The 22101-nt window shown below is 36.4% G+C and overlaps 1 pseudogene; it reads right to left on the bottom strand.

The window, feature by feature from the left end:
- LOC149537864 (isoleucine--tRNA ligase, chloroplastic/mitochondrial pseudogene) overlaps window positions 1-21851 on the bottom strand; it is a 105715-nt pseudogene extending 83864 nt beyond the window's left edge.
- Window positions 21852-22101: the final 250 nt, after the last annotated feature.

Here is a 22101-nt window from a genome sequence, read left to right as displayed (position 1 = left end):
TGTTCATTCAACTAGGTAACTACCAAGTGAAAGATATGAATGTATATATTGCACCTCTTATCGACAAGCTGCCAATGTTATGGAATGGTTTCAATATGTATGATGTCTTTAGACCAATTGGACCAAAAAAATTCAATTCTGTGTAACGCTTGTGTGGACAATTGATGATGCCCAACGGTTAAAATATTTTTGTGGTATGTAATGTTGAAATCTAGTTGTACACAATAGTACTAATTCCAAAAATAAACATATTTAATCCAATTGTATCATTATCTTGTAGATCTTCAAACAAAGGGAAAATTTTCATGTCCAATGTATGGTCTAAAGATTAAATCTTGTCATTTCAAAATTTTAAGAAAACAAGTGTTTGATGAGAATAGGCACTTCCTCCACAAAAAAACATAATTATCAAAGTTTCAAAAAACATCTTTTCAATGGAAAAGATGAAACTACATCAAAACCACAAAGAATAACACCTCACCTATGGTAGTTGGAATATAATAGAATTTGAGGTCATCAAGGCATCAGTATTGACCACCTTCCAAAGGGACTACAATGTTAGCCCAAAGAATTTAGTAGGATACCTTACTATGAGTAGCTACAAATTGTGTATTTGTTTGATACCATTCATATTTGAAAGAATGTAATAGAGAAACCATGGGAAATATTGGAAGAAAGGTGTGACAAAGTAAAAATTGCCAAAATTTGTAGTGACATTCATGATTCCAATCATGCAATGAAAAATATCATTCAATCAGACAACAATGGAGACCAAATTAATGCAAGTGCCCTACCTTGGTTTTTAACCGAGCAATAAAGTAATGCCATAAAAGAAGCCATACAAAAAATTCAATTTACTATAGGATTTTCTATGAATATAAGCAATCTCATATAAAAGGGAAGTTAATTTGGCCCAAGGCTGAAAATGCATGATTTACATGCCTTCATCAATGTAAGTCATGACCTTTTGTATTTACAATATATTTGTTAAACTGTATCCAAATTTTATTGTATTACATTAGAAAAGAATAAACTGATTAGTTGACAATTGTTTTAGTATGTGAAACCCTAGAGCTCCCACAAAACTTTGACAATAATATCAAACAAGTGGTATATGATCTTGGAAAATACATGAGGTAAGAAGTGATATTTTTTCAATATATCAAACAAGTAATATATTTTAAAGTCTTGTATTTATTTGTTTTTGTGTCTTGAATAATTTGTAGGTGTTTTTCATCTAAAGAAATCCATTAAAAAGATATTAAATATTGGAAGAAAAGAATTCGTCTACTAATGTGTGAAATACAAAAGTGTTTACCTTCAACTTTTTTCACTACACAAGAACACTACCTCATACACCAAGTTGACGAGATTGAATTGTGTGGACTTGTACAACCTAGGTCAATGTGGATGGTTGAGAGACACTTGAAAATTTTGAAGGGTTTGGTTTGATAAAGAGCATTTCTTAAGGGTTCTATGATTAAGGGATATGTGGCATACTAGATGATGGTGTACGTTACTCAATGTCTTCCTAATCTTGTAGTAAAGACCCATATAGATTGTATTAGAGATCTTGACTCCATTAAAAAATTTGAAAGGGAGAACTTGGTGGAGAAAGGTAGATTTAGGAAAGTGAAAGGTAATAAATTATGAGATTTTATTATATTTAATTAATTGTTAATCTTCAAAATAAATCTATTGTAAGTCATCTATTTACTTTTGTATGGCTACTAAAGAGTAGGATGCAATACACTTGATTATAGAAAACAATCAAGATTGGATGAAGGTATGGATTGAATGATGTCAACATTCTAATCATGGATTAAAATGGGAATCCATGTCTTCATTGGTTAAACAAGATCATTATAATGGAGATCCTAATGTTACACAAAAGGAAATCGATTTGGCATATGGTTTAAGAGATCTCTAGGTATTTATAATTTTGTTAATTAACTATGTGTTTTTGAACTCATGATGGAATAATCTATACATGTTTGAAATTATTGTAGATGAAGCACCAAAAGACTATGTTATACAATGGTTATAAGTTTTTCATCAAAGATTTAGATGAAACTAAGAGAACTTGTGATTCTGGGATAAATGTAGTCTTCTAGGTGACCAATATTTCATCTAGAAATGAATTACATTCTCGAGAATCTCAAAATTGATACAGCGGCATTTCAGTTGATATACTTGACTATGACTTTAATTCCTTCAAATTAGTTCTCTTCATCATCAAATGGTATAGAATATGACTCAATAAAAATGATATTGGTAGAGATTTCAGCATGAGAATGGATTTCCAATGGTTAATAAAAGGTTGTTTGAGCTTGATGGGGATGAGCCCTATGTTCTTCTAAGCCAATGTGATAGGTATTTTACCTAGAGGTTCCATATAAACCAAGTGTTGACATTACAATCAAGTTTTTTATTAGTGACACACACTTACTCGAATAGTAGTACCTACTAATCTTATTGTATAGTTAATAGTGTTAACCAAGAATATTAGTCTTTACCAAGTTCCGTAGTTGCTACCGAGTTCAAGGAACACTATTTAGTTTGCGTCTAGTAGTTTCTACCATGATGGTGATCAATAGTGGAAACTAAGCTTCATAAGGTTTACTGAGTTCCTTACTAAAAACCTAGTTGTGCAATGCTTATTGAGGTCATAGTTGTAGTTATGTGAATTGAGTGTTGACCAAACCACTCAATATTAACCAAGTGATTTAGTTTATACCAAGCTTTTTGTGATAGCATTGACCAAGCTATGCACTGTGAATCAAGTGATTTAGTTTATATGTTGAGTTTCATAGTACTCACTAAGTTATTAGTGTAGACCAAGTTTAGAATACTTCCAAGTGATTAGTATGGACCAAGCTTCTATGTCTACCAAATGCATGACAATGTTAGGCATTAACTATGGATGTCAAGTATAAGAACCTCGTTGAGCTAGTCTTCAAAACCTGAGTTCCTACAGTTGGGCCAATTTTGTGTATTTTGTGTAAACTTGTATTGTAGCTGACTTTGTTGAATTATAATTTGGATTAGTATATATGAAATGTTATGTATCACATCCAAAAGCATGATGTATGAAGAATATATTACACAAAGTATAATGCAAATTTGAAGAAAGAAGTTTGAAGTAGAAAGGCTACATCAATATAAGGAGTAGAAAATATTTATCTATCACAACAAGGTGATCATTACACTCAAAAGAATCTCATTTAGCAAACCAAGTTGTAGATTAGAGATAAGCTATTGTTTCAACCTAATAGGTGGATTAGTTAAATCCTTTCACAAGGTAGACTTAATAGTCTTTTGTAAATCTCTTTACTGAGTGCATGCTTTATTGTATGTTTGTAAACCATTTTGCAAGATGGACCTAGTAGTCCTTATTACTCCTAATAGGGAAAATTATTAGAAGTGATATTGTAAGCCTTAATAGGCCAACTTTATACTGTAGTACTAAAACTTGTGGCTATTATCTCCACCCCAGTTTTACTTTATCTTTGGAAGGTTTCTAGGTCACCACATTGTCTATCAAAGTGCTATGAATGTTTTAATGATTTAAGTTTCTTATGCATAGAATTAGATCAAAATTCACATAAAGCATTAATTGGTAAATAATGATCATATTTGATAAGTTATTGATTCACCCCTTCCCTCTTAGTAACCTAGGCTATCATATATATTTCCAACAATTGGCACCAGAGCTTTGTGGTTCTTAGGCAAGAATTTTAATAGATTGAGAAAAGATTAGAGGCCATGGATGTATTCAAACTTGACAAAGCTATTGACAATAAAAAGTTAGATTTGGAATTGGCTATTGGAAAACTCAAGAAAGAAAAGGATCAACTCTCTCAATCCTTGAAAAAAAGAAAATATCTTACAATGTAGATGAATGACACACTCTACATTGAAGAAAGATTTGAAGACATCCATTTAGTAAACAATTTAGATGAAGCTAATGAGGCAATCAAAGAACTATTGGAAAAGAATGCTACACTTCAAGAAGAAGTAAGATAGATGAAAAGAGAGAAATAAATTTAGTTAGTAATATTGTATAAATGATATAAATAAATTGGAGCTTTCTTTAGATTATTGTTAGATCAATGAACTTGTAGAATCTCAAATGGGGATGGCTAATCTATCTAAAGAAGGCCACATTTTGAATGAATTAAATCATGCATATGTGATGAATCTGACTAGTAAAGAATCATTAAGTACTCAAAAAAATGGCAATAACACAGATAGAGGATATTTTGACTTCTCAATTCATTTTTCATTAGATCAATCCCCTATTGTTGTCACCACAGTGATGAAGACTCCAAAAAAGAGAGGTAGAAAGCCAAAATTTGCAAAGATGTTATTGGAAGTGGATGCTGGTATTCAATCCACTCTTGATGATAATTTTTCATCAGTTAAAAGATTGACAAGGAGAACAAGAGGTTCTCCTTGTCAGAAATAAAAATCATTACGTGGAATGTCAGAGGTATCAATGCCTTTGAAAAAAGAGGTAGGATCAAGTAGTTGCTACATTCTACAAAAGGAGATATTATTGTTCTTCAAGAAACTAAATTATTAGAACAAGTTTTTGATAAGATGTTGGCTAAATGGACTAATTGGCTGTTAGTTCATGCAGAGGGACATGGGGCCTCTAGGGGTTTAGTAATTTTATGGAATGCTAAAAGTATTCATGGTATTCTTATTGGGAAAGATTCCAATTGGCAATTGCTGAAAGTTGAACACTTTGATTTGAAATTCCTTATCTTCAACATATATGGTCCCACATCTACAAATGATAAGAGGAACCTTTGGGCTGTACTAATGAATCTTATCCAGCAATAAATAGAAATGAATTTTATATTGTGTGGGGATTTCAATGCATTACTACCAATGTCTGAAAAGAAAGGGGGAATTTGTCTACCCATTAGAACTATCCAAGATTTTTCTTCATTTTTAGAAGATAATAAATTAAGTGACATTTCTCCTGACAATGGATTATACGCATGGACTAATCGATGTATTGGTTTTTTAGAAATTGCTGAGAGACTAGATAGGTTCTTATTTTCACAATCATGGAAGCTATTGAGTTTTAGTTTTAGATCTAAAATCTTACCTTTTGCTATATCAGATCATTTTCTAGTCTAGTTATTGATATCAAAGAACAACATATCACAATGTCTTAATCGAGCTAGTTCTTTTAAGTTTGAACACATGTGGTTCAGGCATCCTAATTTTATTATGCTTTTAAAATGTTGGTGGATAAATGCTCCAACCTTTAGGGATCCTAAGATGCTTTAGTTCTCTAAAAAGCTTTGTTACATGAAAGGGATGATCAAGGAGTGTGTAATGGGCACCCTTGGATGTCTCAAAAAACTAAACCAAATTGCTGAAAGGAATTATGTCAAACAGTTTGCATTCAACTTCTTAAAACCCCTTATAACTCTGGAAATCAAATGTTTATTTGTTTGTTGTATTTTGTGCATGGAATTGGTATCATACAACATAAACAAGAAAGAAACTACAACAATATGCAAAGTGGAAATGAACTGCTGCTAATAAAATGTTATTTTCAGAATTCATAAAACCAAATACATGGCAGATTTATCAACTCACTAATTACTTCAGCAATATTGTCATAATACTCCAGCCCATGCTTACAAACTTGTTGCTATAATACTTTGTCCTCCAATCAGTCCACTACCTTCATAATACCATTCCCTCCAAGCGGCATAAGTGTTAGACAAGTAGTGAAGAAGATATGAGCAAAATATCAAATTTGCCTGTAGCCGGAAATGCAACTAAACTTCCTAATAATGAAGCCAATAAGAAAGAATTCCAAAGGCCAAACCCCAAGGGAATGACATCTAGAATGTTACAAGAGAGGATAGATGTCCTCAAATGCCAAGAACAAAGCTGCAACTCACACACCAATTTCTTCTCATATTCAACCTGTCTAATGAAGCTACAAATGCTTCCTTTTATTCTATTCCCACGGGTCCTCTCAACTCATATGGGCAATGTGGGATAAAGATGTGTAATATAAAACATATATTAAAATACCCCTTAAGTCTCCCTTGGGTACACATCACCATAAAATAAATATTAAAGTAACACTTTAATATTTTACAATTAAATTAGATGTTACTTTAATAAAACTTTAGGCATTAAAATGTATTAGCAATCGGACTCCGAATAATGCGAGTGATAGCTCATCAGAAAGCTCTCACCGAGGAGTATCGAATCCAATCACCAAAATTGACCTGCACTATATCCTGCCAACTTACTAAAAATAGTAAGTATGCCTGAAACTAAGTAAATCAGCTTCGTTTTGGCCCAAACTGGAAATGACTAGGCCAAAACACTCCAAGATCCCATTAAACCCTTCGTTAGCCCTCGGGACCATGTAGAACAAGGCTAACACACACACACTTGGTCAACTACTAAAATGGGGACATTACAGTTCGCCCCCCTTGAAATTGCTTGTTCTCAAGCAATCTCAGTCCAGCCTGCTGAGTAACCTGCTCACTCTCCCATGTAGAATCTTCCTCCGACAGATCTTTCCATCTGACCAAATACTCCTTCACTATCCTATTTCTAAGCTTCCTCTCTTTGGTATCCAGAATAGCCTCAGGTACTAACACAAGCTTCCCCTCCTCATCCAAAGGGGGTAAATTTACAGAAGGCACTACACTCTGACCAATGGCTTTCTTAAGCCTAGACACATAAAACACATTGTGCACTCGATTACCCTCTGGAAGCTCAAGCTCATAGGCGACTTTGCCCACTTTGCGAATCACCCTATAGGGACCATAAAATCTAGGTTTCAAATTTTCAACTCTGCTCTTCTTGAGCGATGACTGTCTATATGGTTGTAGCCTCAAGTAAACCATATCCCCTACCTCGAAACTGTGCTCTATTCGGTGCTGATCAGCATACAATTTTTGTTGATTCTGGGCCTGTTGTATATTCTCTTTGAGCACTTTCAGGATGTCCTAACTATCCTACAATAATTCTTTGGCTTTGGGCACTCTACTATCCCCCAAAACTAAATCCATGAAGCTAGGTGCTTCATAACCATAGAGTGCCATGAAAGGAGTCATCTTGATGGACATATGATAAGTGGTGTTATAACAATACTCTCCCATATGCAACCATCTGATCCAAGCCTTTTGTTGTGTAGTTACATAGTTCCTCAAATATCCTTCCACCCATTTATTCACAATCTTTGTTTGCCCATCTGTTTGCGAATGATAACTAGTGCTAGGTGTAAGATCTGTACCACACAACCTAAACAACTCTTGCCAAAAAACACTCATAAACTTACTATCCCAGTCGTTGACAATGAATTTGGGCAACCCATGTAACCTGAATATCTCTTTAAAGAAAAGATCTGCCACCTGTGTTGTTGTGTAAGTGGACGGAATAGCAATGAAGTGAGCAAACTTCGTCAAGTGGTCCACCACCACATAGATGCAATCCCTTCCCTGCACTCGTGGTAAACCAGTGATGAAGTCCATCGAAATACTTTCCCATTTCCTATCAGGAATGGGCAAGGGCTATAATAAACCTGCAGGAAATGTGTGTTCTCCCGTATTCTGTTGACAAACCACACACTCCCTGACATACCTTTGAACATCATCCTTGAGCCCTTTCCATGAGAACCGCTCTCGAATCTGCCTATAGGTCTTGAAGACCCCCGGATGTCCAGCTGTGGGTGCATCATGAAATGCCTTCAGTATCGCCTCTCTCAAATGTGATGATGGAATCAAATAAACCCTGTCCTAAACTCTGATCAATCAATCTATCACCTCATAGCGATCATTTTGTATGGTACTGAAATCAATCCAGAAGCCCAAGCATCTCTGACATACTCTGCTATAATCTGATCTCTCCAATCTCCTAAAATCTCTACCAGAGCACATAAGTGAGGTCTCCGAGATAAGGCATCAGCCACCACATTTTTCTTACCTTTGACAAACTCTATGTCAAAGTCATAAGCCTGCAATTTAGTCACCCATTTTTGTTTCCGGTCATTAAGATCATGCTGGCTCATGAAGTATTTAATACTGTTGTAATCAGTCTTGATCACAAAACATCCACCTACCAAATATGATCAAAATTTGGCCAATGCATGCATTATGGCCAACATCTCCCAGTCATAGACAGAATAACTTTTCTCAACTCCTTAGAGCTTCCTACTCTTGAATGCAATGGAATGCTTCTCCTGCATCAATACTGCTCCAATCCCATCACCTGATGCATCAAAATGAAGCTCAAAAGGCTTTGTGAAATTAGGTAGAGCTAGAACTGGACATGAAGACATTACCTGCTTGAAATGCTCAAAACACCTCTATGCTGCCCCTGTCCACACGAAGGCTCCTTTCTTGGTAAGATCTGTCAAGGGTGTAGCAATCTATGAGAATCCCTTAACAAACCTCCTATAAAAACCACATAAACCAAAGAATCCCTTAAGCTGTGTAAGGTTTGTGGGAGTAGGCCATTCTATAATAGCTCTAATCTTTTTGGGATCAACCTGAACACCATCTGCACTAATGATATGCCCCAAGTAAAGGAGCTCAGTCATGCCAAACTCACATTTAGATTCCTTGGCATACAATGACTCTCTCTCCAGAATAGATAAAACCTCCTCTAGATGATGTAAGTGGTCCTCCCAGGTCTTACTGAAGACCAAGATGTCATCAAAGAAGATCAAGACAAATCTCCTCAACTGCTTCTTGAATGCCTGGTTCATACAACTTTGAAATGTAGCAGGTGCATTAGTTAGACCAAATGGCATAACCATGAACTCAAAGTGGCCATAGTGACATCGGAAGGCTATTTTCTCAATGTCCTTTGCTCTCATCCTGTTCTGATGGTATCCGGATCGCAAATCAATTTTGGTGAAGAAGCATGCCCCATGAAACTCATCAATTAGCTCATCAATCCTAGGAATGGGATACCTATTTTTAATTGTTTTCTTATTCAGTGCCCTGTAATCAATGCACATGCGCATCATCCCATCCTTCTTCTTTACCAATACTATTTTTGAAGCAAAAGGGCTCTTACTGGGCCTGATATGCTCCATCTCCAACAAATCTGTAATCGCCTTCTCTATCTCATCCTTGTGTTTCTTAAGATGAGGATAGGGAGTAATCATAACTGGTTTGGCTCCCTCCTCAAGCTCAATAACATGTTCCATCCCTCTGTCAGGAGGAACCCCATGAGGAATATTGCTAAATACTTTAGCGTGCTTATCAAGTATCTTCTGGACATCTAGTGGATGACTCTTTTCTTGTGGCTCTGGTGAAGTTGGCATAATGTGGCACTCTGCCGCCCACTCTATGTCATCATGACGAAAAAGTCTTTGCATTCTCCTCAAGGACACGACTCTGCAACCTCCATCTGAAAGCCCTCTAAGTACCACAGTTCTGCCCTCATGCTGGAATCTCATCTCCAATTTCGCTAGATTGAGTGTGAACTCAACTAGTGAAGCCATCCATGTCATGCCGAGGATGACATCATAATCTCCAATGGCCACAACATAGAACTCACCAACTCGTAGCCATATCCAAACCTGATGCAAAGATTAGATATCTTCCGAGTGCATAATAACTTATCACCGTTAGCCACCATGACTCTAAACCCATCATGCTCCTCTGTCTGTAACCCTCTCCTGGCTACCAACTGTGCATCTATGAAGTTATGTGTAGCCCCAGTGTCAATAAGAGATATCACTTTCTGCCCCTGGATAGTACCCCTGACCTTAAATGTGATTTCCTTTTGGGCCCCTATCAAGCGTGCCAATGATCTATCATCCTTAGGAATGTTGCTCTCCTCTATAGTGTTACCCTCATCTGAATCGGAGTGCTGATCCTCCCCTTCTGACTCTGACTCTTTTGCTGAAAAATACTCCATTTGATTTGCCTTAGCCTTGAGAGAACATTTATGAGATAAGTCCCAAGGCTCTGTACAATGGAAGCACAGCTTCTTCTTTCGAAGTTCATTCAAGGTTTCATTGTCTAGTCCTTTTGATCCTTCTTTGGGTTTGCTATACTCTTTCTAAAATGATTTTTTGTCTTTGTCCTTGCAGTAGGAAGAATCTGTTGAATGGTTTTTTCTTTTGTATACCGAAGGGGCTAAATCTCGTGCCTTTTTAGTTTCTTTAGCTAACGTGAGTGGATCATGTCCCTTCACCCAACCTCGTAATGGATCAACAAGACCATCACAAAATAACATCACCAATCTCCTAGGAGAGATATCAGTAACAAGTACAAACAAGCGCTGAAACTCGGCAATGTAAGCATCCACAGAACCTGACTGTTTTAACTATGCTAGCTCCTTGAAATGTAACTCAGGATCCTTAGTGTCAAATCTCCCAATCAATGTTTCGGTGAATTCCTCATAGGATGTAATCTGATTATGCCCCAAAGTCACCATGCCATGATGCCACCATTCATGTGCAACGCCATCCAAGTGCATAGCCGCATACTTGATAGCCTCCTCCTCAGGCATAGGATTTAGCTGCAAGTATGTATCTACCTTCTACACCCGAGCTCGTGCAGTCATCTTCCCTAAAGCATCATAATAAGGTAAAGAAAGTTTTCCAAATTTCTTCCTTAGCTCAAAGTTTTGATTCCTCCCTCCTGCTTTAGGCATGTGTCTCATCCTCAAGTCCATATAATCTCTAAGAGAAATATCTGCCTGAAACTCTGGTCTACTAGCCTCCCAGTCCCTCCTGAACTGATCCTGTAACTCAGTAATCTACGGTTCGTTTACTGGTTGAACCGGATCTCTGGGTGGAAAAGTGGGTAGAAGAGGTCTCGAGCTCGCAGTCCGTGCTGGGCGTGCAACGTGTCTAAAGTTATCAGCCTCATTCCCATTATTTTCGTGTCCATTATTACCATTAATGTTATTCTTAGGACCATTGTTGTTGCCTTGGCCTTCATGGTTATTTCCCCCATTGTTATTGTTTCTCTCATTGTTATTGTTTCTGTTGTTGGCATCACCTGGATTAATATTGACACCCATCTGTTTAGCCATGAGCTGCAACATCATGTCCATTCGCCTATTCTGCTCCTGCTGCATATGCTGCCGCTACTCTAATGTATCTAGTAACTGTCGGAACAATACCTCCCCCTGATCTAGACCAGCATTTCTGCCTCTACCTAATCCTGTATTCCTGTCATCTTGATCACCCATATTATTTTCCTGATCACAGAATATCTCCTCTGTGTCTATATGGTTGAATTCAATGTCCCCTTGCACGGATGTACTAGACTGTTTTCTTTGCAAGTCTGAAATCCTATTTTGTCTTGCTCTGGTATCGCGGAAATTATAAGACCCCTGTCGCATGCTCAAACATAAATGCTTAGCCTATGTTTTTTACTTACTTTTTCCCCCTATCCGGTTGTTCCAAATTACCTATAAGACCTCCATAGGATGGCAGGACTTATAGCTCTGATACCACTGTAATGGGCACCCTTGGATGTCTCAAAAAACTAAACCAAATTGCTGAAAGGAATTATGTCAAACAGTTTGCATTCAACTTCTTAAAACCCCTTATAACTCTGGAAATCAAACGTTTATTTGTTTGTTGTGTTTCGTGCATGGAATTGGTATCATACAGCATAAACAAGAAAGAAACTACAACAATATGTAAAGTGGAAATGAATTGCTGCTAATAAAATGTTATTTTTAGAATTCATAAAACCAAATACATGGCAGATTTATCAACTCACTAATTACTTCAGCAATATTGTCATAATACTCCAGCCCATGCTTATGAACTTGCTGCTACAATACTTTGTCCTCCAATCAGTCCACTACCTTCATAATACCATTCCCTCCAAGTGGCATAAGCGTCGGACAACTAGTGAAGAAGATATGAGCAAAATATCAAATCTGCCTGTAGCTGGAAATGCAACTAAACTGCCTAATAATGAAGCCAATAAGAAAGAATTCCAAAGGCCAAACCCCAAGGGAATGACATCTAGAATGTTACAAGAGAGGATAGACATCCTCAAATGCCAAGAACAAAGCTGCAACTCACACACCAATTTCTTCTCATATTCAACCTGTCTAATGAAGCTACAAATGCTTCCTTTTATTCTATTCCCACGGGTCCGCTCAACTCATATGGGCAATGTGGGATAAAGATGTGTAATATAAAACATATATTAAAATACCCCTTATGTCTCCCTTGGGTACACATCACCATAAAATAAATATTAAAGTAACACTTTAATATTTTACAATTAAATTAGACGTTACTTTAATAAAACTTCAGGCATTAAAATGTATTAGCAATCGGACTCCGAATAATGCGAGTGATAGCTCATCGGAAAGCTCTCACCGAACTCTGAATAATGCGAGTGATAGCTCATCAGAAAGCTCTCACCGAGGAGTATTGAATCCAATCACCAAAATTGACCTGCACTGTATCCTGCCAACTTACTAAAAATAGTAAGTATGCCTGAAATTGAGTAAATCAACTTCGTTTTGGCCCAAACTGGAAATGACTAGGCCAAAACACTCCAAGATCCCATTAAACCCTTCGTTAGCCCTTGGGACCATGTAGAACAAGGCTAACGCACACACACTTGGTCAACTGCTAAAATGGGGACATTACAGAGTGGAATGTGAAGGTTTTTAAAAATGTGTTCAAGCAAAAACATGAGAAGGTAAATTCAGTCATCATTCAAAAAGGTCTTAGTCTAGATTTATATCATGAGCAAAAATCCTTGAAAGAAGAATGGGAGGAGCTTTGCAACATGGAGGAGATTTATTGGAGACAAAAGTATCATGAACTATGGTTAAGAGATGGTGATAAGAACACAATTTTTTTTCATGAAACTACTAGAGTTAATAGGGCAGTTAACACTATTTTTTCAATTAAGCACTCAGAATCTGGTCATCTTATAGAAGATGACAATGGTATTAAGGAGGAAGGTCTTCAGTTTTTTTCAAATCTCTTGGCTCCCCCTCATTTGGATTCTATTGATGACAATTTTATTAATGATTTTATTAGTTGTATTCCCCCTCTTATTACAATAGATCATAATAGGATGTTGCTTACACCTTTCACATTGGAAGAAATTAAAAAAGTGGTATCTTCATTCCCACTTAACAAAGTCCCAAGCCTTGATGGATTTATAGCTCTTTTTTATCAAAAATGTTAGGATTTTATTGGTTCTTATTTATTGACAGTGGTTGAAGAGTCAAGAAGGAATGCCAAGATGGTCAAGAGCTTCAATTCAACTAACATTGCTATTATTCCAAAAGTTAAGTAGCCGACCTCTTTTGTTGACTTTAGGCCTATCTCCTTATGCAGCATGATTTATAAATTGATTACTAAAGCTATATATATGAGGTTGCAGAAATTTATTCCTCGTATCATTTCTTTAGATCAAGGCAGTTTCGTGCGAGGAAGAGAAACATGGGAAGGTGTTGTTGTTGCACATGAGACTCTTCATTCTATCAATTCTCATTAGTTGTTTTGTTTTGTGATCAAGCTTGAAATGATGAAGGCCTATGATAGGGTAAGATGGTCATTCCTCTTTAAAATTATTTTCAAATTTGGTTTTTTAGATAAGTGGTGCAGATGGATCAAAAATTGTATTTTTGGTGCTTGGTTTTCAGTTGTTATTAATGGAGAGTCAATTGGTTTTTTCCCGTCTTCTCAAGGGATTCGTCAGGGTGATCCACTATCTCTAGTTTTATTTATTTTTATGGCTGATGCTTTCGGTAGATTCATCAATAGATATTCACAATTGGGCTTATGGCAAGGAATTTTGATTCCTCATACATCTATCAGAGTTACCCATTCCCTATTTGCTGATGATACTCTTCTTTTTGGTACATCAAATGTAAAGGAAGCTAATGATATTAAATATGCCTTGGACCTATATTTGGAAGTTTTTGGTTAGAGGATCAATGCCAAAAAATCCAAATTTTTCATTTTTAACATTAATGATGCAGTAGCTCAAAGGATTTCTTCAACTTTGGGTTTCCCGATGGATCATCTCCCATCTGTTTATCTTGTAATTCCTTTTTTTTATGGGAATAAACAAGACAACTTTTTGGCTTCCTATCATTGATAGAATTAAGGGTAGGATCTCTACTTGGAAAGCTAGATGGTTATCTTTTTCAAGTCATATTTTTCTAGTTAAAGCTATCCTAATAGCTATCCCAAACTATTATTTGTCAATTCTTAATGCTCCCTCTTCTATAATCTTGCAAATTCAAAATATTATCAGAGATTTTATATGGAAAGGAAATTATGTTTGTTTCTTTTCTTGAAATATCTCATGATAAGGCATCTGGAGGTGTGGGGTTGCATGATATTGCTACTAGAAATAAGGCTTTTGGGGGCAAGCTTATGTGGCAAATGTATACAAAATCTCATACAAAATGGTGTTCAATCATGCAAGAAAAATATTTAGATTCTCCAAGTCCTTCTAGAATTTTTACTTTGTCTAATCCTCCTTTAGGTTCAGCCATATGGAACTTTATGATGTCTTCAAAGGATATTGCTTGTAATTATGTTACTTGGAAAATTCATAGTGGAGAGAAAATAAAGTTTTGGAAAGACTGATGGAATGGATTTCCCCCTCTATGTAGACAAGGAAAGTTGGATGAAGCACGCCAAGTCCTAAAAGCTAAGTGGGGCTCCTCTTTTTGGGACTATGTTTTGGCTATTGAAATTCATTCAAGAAGGGTTCTCTAGAAAGAACATCCAACACATCTTCTTAGTCATCCAAGTCTCCTTTCCTTGAGGGACTGTCTTGTTGAAAGAATTGTTTTTCTTTCTAATAGGGAAGATATAGTTATATGGGCCCCATTAAAAGGTGGTGATTATTCAATTAAGGAAGGTTATTATGGTCTACGACAAACATATAATTCAAGCAGAAGTTTAGAGCTTTTTCCTTTTGTTGGAACTCCACTATGTTGCCCAAGGCTAGATGTTTTTCTTGGCTAGCCCTTAGAAAAAGAATACTCACTAGAAAGCAGTTGTCCAAGCTAGGTATTGTTGAATCTTTTATTTGCAAATTATGTAACAAGGAGCTAGAATCTACAAATCACCTACTTCTCTAGTGTCCATTTGCTTATCAGTGTTGGGTTTTTGTATTGAACAAGCTTCAAATGTCTTTACCCCTGCCAAATAGTGTTTGGGAACTATTTCAATGTTGGCCAATTCTATTCTCAAGATCTCTATTTACTAGTATTTGGAAGTGCATCCTAGCTGATGTGGTGTGGGCCATCTAGTGGGAACGTAACAAGATCATTTTTCATAATGAAAAATCAAACCTAGAATCTGTTCTAGATGGGATTGAGAATGAAATTTTGAAAAGAGTAAATGAAAATATATTCAATTGTATGAATAATATTTTAGTATTTGTTTGGGATTATCTTCTTCTAAAACTATGGAAACAAATTAAGTTACCTCCAGGTTTCTCTGCAAACTAGAATTCTAATAATCAATCTGATCGACTCCATTTAAAATTGTCTCCCCCCTCTAGAAATTTTCTAAAGTTAAATTTTGATGGTTGCTCTCATGGGAACCCTGGTAAGTCAGGATTGGGTGCTTGTATTAGGAATTGGCAAGGTGAAGTAGTTGAAATCAAAGAAAATGTTTTACCAGTTGGTACTAGCAACCTTGCAGAAGCTAAAGCCCTATTGGTAGGTCTAATTTTGGCAAAGAAATGTAATGTTTCCACCATCCATATTGAAGGTGATTCTTAGGTAATTATAAACTCTTGTCTCTCAAAATCTTCTCATACCTAGAAACTAGCCTATATCCTTCAACAATGCTGGGATTTAATTGATTCTTTTCAAGCTACTTGTTTCTCTCATACTTTGAGGGAGGGCAATAAACTAGCTGATTATCTAGCTAATCTTGGTTGTGAGGGCTCCATATTTGAACCTTGCCATTCAAAGGTTTTTTTTGAAATTCCCATGCTTAGCAAAGTTCCATAGTTGGGACACAAAGAAGATGAATGAAGCTTAATAGAAACTAGTACTACAATTGATTGACTCATGGCTATTATTTTTCATATTCTTTGTTCATAAGGATTCATCTTTTTTCTGAAAATGGAAAGTATAGAGTTGGCCTTCATGGTTCATCTCCTAGAAGTTGATTTGGATGGTATTTTTTGGTTCACAAATGTTCCAATTAGATAGGAGGTTCAATGCTCTCTTGATTTTAGTTAAATATTTCAAAAGGAGAGCTTCATTGGCATAATTGGACCTTGATCATTGTTGAGTATTGATATATATCATATTTTAGGAACTCATGCTTAGTGCCGAGAAATTGTATTTTTTTGTAGGTATGCCTGGTATGACATATAAGCTTTTAACACTTTTGTAATTCAGCAACGATTCAGAGTTTTTTTGCTAGTTCTTTCTATGATGAGCCCTTGAACTAGTTTATTAATAAATATATTATATAAGTGCTATGTCACTTTATATATATATATATATATATATATATATATATATATATATATATATATATATAAAATTTATTTATTTATTTATATAGTATGAAGTCATGGAAGAGAAAAATAAGATAAAAGAAGACATAGAAGGAAAGACCAATGAAATTCAATACCTATCCCTTCAATAGGTAGACTTCATTAATCAGCTCACAAATACAAATGAAGAGATCATGAATCTAAGATTAGAGAATGAAAGATTGTAGAATGACCTAAACATAGAAAGGAAAACCAATGAAAGGATGATGAAATATCTAGTAGATATAAATCAACTAAATGAAAAAATCTAATATAGATAAAAAAGGAAAAATAGGAATTGGATATACAGAAGATATACAAAAGAAGTTGAATCATCCAAGCAAGGAGCTCAAAAAAATCAAGGACCTACTTGTAGTCACTGTGGCAAGATAGGTCATACATCAAACAAATGTTGGAGCAATGGGAAGGCTAAATTCAATGGAAAATCCTACAATTGCAATCAGCATATTCATAGAGCTAATGAATGCAAAGAAAAACCTAAGTTTAAAGGAAAATATCACAAATGTAAGAAGCATGGGCACAAATCCTTAGAATGCAAAACTAAGATTGAAAGAGGGTAGGGTGTATGGGCCCCTACTTGTCATCACATATCTTGTATGAAAATTTGAATTCTTGTAGAAGGGAAGGAATGAAAATCCTTGTTGCATTGGCCTCGAAGGGGAATTTGTAGAAGAATGGAAGTTCTTGAATTTTAGCCCCAAAAGGGCTATCTTATGGTATTGTGATTCACATATCCTATTGAGAAAATTCACCTCCCCCCTATTTTGGTTCAATTTTGAACCTATTGTGCAAAACTGAGTTTGGAATGCATGCTTGAATTGTTCATCATATTATGTTGTTTTACCTCCGTGTTGGTTCTTGTCTCTCCCATGGTTCCCTTGGTGAATTGAAGATATTGGAAAGTGAAGTATTTGATCAACACAAATCCACAAAGCCTTCAAAGACCTACATGTAAAAACCTATCACAGAAGAAAAAGACAAGAGGAGGCAAAGGATTTTGCTCTGAAAAATGCGCTAATATATTTTCAGAAATGAAAAAGATTAGATTATACAAAGGAGATCCATCCTTATAAAAGGAGATCAAAACCCAAAAAAGGGTAACCTAAAAAGGAAAAGCTATTTACTAATTACTAAATAATTATTAAATAGAGATGTAAAAGGTGCATAAAGTAAAATCTTAAGAAGGGAGTAAAGAAAATTTAATAAATGAAATTAAATCAACACTTTACTCTAACACCCCCCCCTTAAGATGAGCAACAATGCAAAAAGAGCAAGGAAACTACAAAGAAAAGCTTAAAGCAAACTTGGGTCCTAGCAACAAGGCCTGATGATGTACCCAAAAATAACTAAATCTCTATGAAGCAGAGAAATAGAAAAAACCTAGTGGGAAAAACTCTACTCCAAAAAGAGATAGTGAATAAAGGAAGGAAGGAAGGACTCATCACTGAGATCCCCCAAGGACAACTTCCTTTACCCCAAGCATAGAATGCAACTAAAGATACCGTGGCGATGCAAAAGGTTTAGTGAAGATGTCTACAACCTACTTAGTAGTAGGAATATACTCCAAGCTCAAGGCACCATCCTGAATGAGATGCCTAATGAAGTGCATGTGAAGCTCAATGTGTTTGGTCTGTTAATGCTCAATAGGATTGCATGAAATGTGTATAGCACTCTAATTGTCACACCATAGAAAGGTAGGACTATTAGGAGGAAATCCAAACTCTGTCATCAACTGTCGAAGCTACAAAACCTCTTGACTAGCTAATATAGTTGCCCTATATTCTGCCTCTATAGATGATAATGCGTGAGCATTCTTCTTTTTGCAACACCATGTGATAGGACCAGAACCAAGACAAAATACAAAACCATAAGTAGACTTGTGATCATCAATGTCACCAGCCTAATCTAAATTTGTGAAACCAACAATGTGAGGATCCCTTGATGTGTAGTGAATGCCATAACATATTGTACCACTAATATACCTTAAGATACATTTGGATTCTTGCTAATGACTCTCATGAGGATCATGGTAAAATTGAGAGAGAAGTCCAACCGCAAAGGAAATATCAAGACGTGTGTGTGTTAGGTACAAAAAATTACCCACAAGCTATCTATATAGAGTGGAATCCACTATAGGGGTAGAGCAAGTGGTAGATAAAAAAACACCTGACTGAAAAGGTGTAGGGGTGGGCTTATAATCAAGCATGCCAAATATCTGAAGCATATCATGAGCATACTTCTGCTGAAGTATGGTTATCCTGTCTGAAGACTGAACAACCTATAGGCCCAAAAAATAGTGTAGAAGGCCAAGATCTATCATCTCAAACTGCTCTCTCAATTCTTTTTCAACACCCTGTATCATGGAGATTGAGCTTCCTATGATGATGAGGTCATCAACATAAAGCACAACTATCAATAAGTCAGCCTCATGACGTTGAATGCAAACTGTAGGATCAGAAGGACACCATGTGAAGTGGGAAGCAAGCAAGAAGGAATCCATTTTCTCATATTCTCATACCAAGCCCTAGGGGCCTATTTGAGACCATGTAAAGACCTCCAAAGCTGGCATACTAATGAAGAGTCTTGCACAAAACCATGAGGCTACTTCATATAGATCTCCTCATGTAGGTCTCCATGCAAAAAGGCACTCTTCACGTCCATTTGAAAAATTGTCCATCTCTATGAAGCTGCTAGAGAGAGTACAAGGTGAATAGAGTTCATCTTGGCAATAGGGGCAAAGGTTTCAGAGTAATCAAGACCCTCAACCTGTTTGAAACCCTTTGCAACAAGACATGCCTTGTACCTATCAATAGAACCATCTGTAGCATACTTGGTACAGTACACCCAACGACACCAAACCAACTTTCTTCCTTTTGGAAGAGGACACAGATCCCATGTGTGGTTCTTCATCAAAGAAGAGTACTCCTCATCCATAACCCTATCCCACTCTAAGTGTCCAGTCACTTGTGAAATTTTTTAAGGATCATAAAAAATGGCATGACTTAAAAGGCCACTTCTTGCAGTCTGAGAACAAGTAAAATGAACATCTATAGGATCACCTGCCAGAGGTCCAGCTGCATCAACAGTATCACAAGCCCACTTGGGCACTCACAGAACATCTGGTGGAGGAGGTAGAGGGGGATCAATCTCAAGATCTTCCTTAGAGGAGGCATAATCCTATAGAGGAGTAGATGAAGTACTGGGTAGTGAAGAAGAAGGAGAAGATGGAGGATCCATAAAAGGATAATGCTCATCAAACTAAACATCTCACTGAAACAAGACATCTTTGGAATTAGGATCAAACAACCTATATGCTTTCACATCTTCAAAATAGCCAATAAATATGAGTGGTTGGCTCTTCTTCTCCATGGCTTTTTGCTGAGCATCTGGAATAAATGCCCAAGCCTCACTACAAAAAATGAAAAAAGTAGAAACATCAAGCTTGACATGAGTCCAAGATTCCTCATGAGTCATGTGTTGCAATGCCTTATGAGGCATCTAATTCTGAATATAGTTGGTGCAATTGATATCCTCAGCCCAAAATGAAGAACTCATAGCACGAGACTGTATCATACAATTGGCCATCTCCCATAATGTCCTGTTCTTTCTCTCAGCAACCCCATTCTGTTGAGGTGTATGAGGAACAAAGAACTAATGTTGTAAACCATGCTCAGCGCAAAAATATTTAAAAGATTGATTCACATATTCCCCCCCATTATTAGTGTGTATATGCTTGACTGAAAGACTAGAGTGCTTCTCCACAAAATTCTTAAAGATTCAAAATGAATCAAAGACATCAGACTTGGGCTTCAAAAAGTACACCCATGTGCGTCTAGAGAAGTCATCAATAAAGGTGAGCACATATCGAGCACCAAAAAAAGATGGAGTGGGAAATGACATCAAATCACTATGTATAGACTCCAATGGTGCCTTAGCACGTGTGGATTTACCTATCAAAAAAGAATCTCTATGATGTTTTCCAAGAGCACAACCTTGACACACACCGTCAGTACAAGAGATCTGAGGTAACCCAATCACTAGCTCCTGTGTACTCATCTATTGTAGATATCTATAATTGACATGGCCAAAATGCTCATGCCAAAGTTTTCTCACTATGTCTGCATGAACAATGAGAGAAACACCTGTAGAATTGGAGCTCTCAAAGCCATCAAACTGATATAAGTGAGACTAAAGATCAACACTTCTTGTAGCAACAACCAAATTAGGATCATGGAGGTCTCAAATAACCACATCATGTGGTGAGAACTCAACTTTCTTTCCAAAGCCTGAATGAAAAATTTGGAAGATAGACAAGAGGTTCATAGAAATGGTTGGAACCAAGAGAAAATCTTGTAGTGAACCACCCTCTAAAGAGATAGTTCCTGAACTTGTGACTGAAAGTTGAGAAGAATCACCAACTGCAATCTATGTAGTAACACTCTAAGAAAGTGAGGTAACCAAATTAGGTGAGTGTGTCATATGATGGGAAGCTCTGGAATTAAGAATCCAAGAAGTTAGAGAAGATAATGCATGTGCAAAAAGAGCATGTCCTTTCCCTGTAGGTGGAGGTGGAGGCTTTGAAGAAGCAATACTAGACTATTACATAGCCTCTGCTAATGCCTCAAGACATTTCCAACACCTAGAAACTAGATGTCCTTCTTTTCCACAAAAATTGCAAGGTTCACTTGTATACTTCTTAGTCTTGGAGGAAGACTCACTAGACTTAGAAGTATTACCCTTCTAAGAGGGTTTTTGAGCATCTGATCTTGGAGGAGGCTTGGAGGAACTCTCACTGCCTGCTGAATCTGTCTTATGCTTTAGTGTTGGCTTTAGCTTTCCTGTAGATGTATAAGCTACCAATGCCTTTGTGTTAGAACTAATCATAGTATCCAACTATGTGAGTTTTGACTACTCTCCAGTCAAGCAATCACAAAAGACCTCAAAAGAAGGCATAAAAAAATGATTCCCCAAAGCATCTTCGGTGGAATAGAATGTGGAAGAAAATATCTAAAAATTCCCTTGAAGCTTTGAGAGAATTAAATAGATGCACTCAGTATCAATCTTCATTTTTCCACAACTCTGCAACAAGGATCTCTGTTGAATAAACTTCATCAAGAAGTCATCAATAGTCAGAAAGGAATCGGGTGCAAGTGATGTAAGTTCTATCTCTATCTGAAGTGCCTTGAACTCATTTATAGTACCAAATAAGCCTTGAAGCTTTGTCCACATAGCCAGAGGAGTATTACACTTGTCCAGATGAAACTGTAAACTATTTGATACCTGTAATGCAATCAATCTGATTGCCTCATCCATTTTGTTTTGATGCTGCATAATCTCAAAAGGCCTCTAAAAAATAGGTTGAACTACATCTAAACATGATGACAACCCTCTTGACCAGAGAAGCCGAGTCATTGAGGTCTTTTAGGTGTGATAATTATGAGGGGTCAAAAGTTCTAGAGAAGAAGTGGTCTTGGCACTTGTTTTAGAAAGTGTTTTTTTTTTTTTTTCATGATATACTGATATAATAACAAAAAATAATATAAAAATGGCCCCCACAATGTAA

This window comes from Cupressus sempervirens, chromosome 9 (genome assembly GCF_028749045.1).
Source record: "Cupressus sempervirens isolate cs-2001-9-10 chromosome 9, ASM2874904v1, whole genome shotgun sequence".
NCBI classification, from domain to species: Eukaryota; Viridiplantae; Streptophyta; class Pinopsida; order Cupressales; family Cupressaceae; genus Cupressus; species Cupressus sempervirens.
The sequence above is the reverse complement of the archived record's forward strand: the minus strand, read 5'-3'. Positions and strand labels throughout refer to the sequence as shown.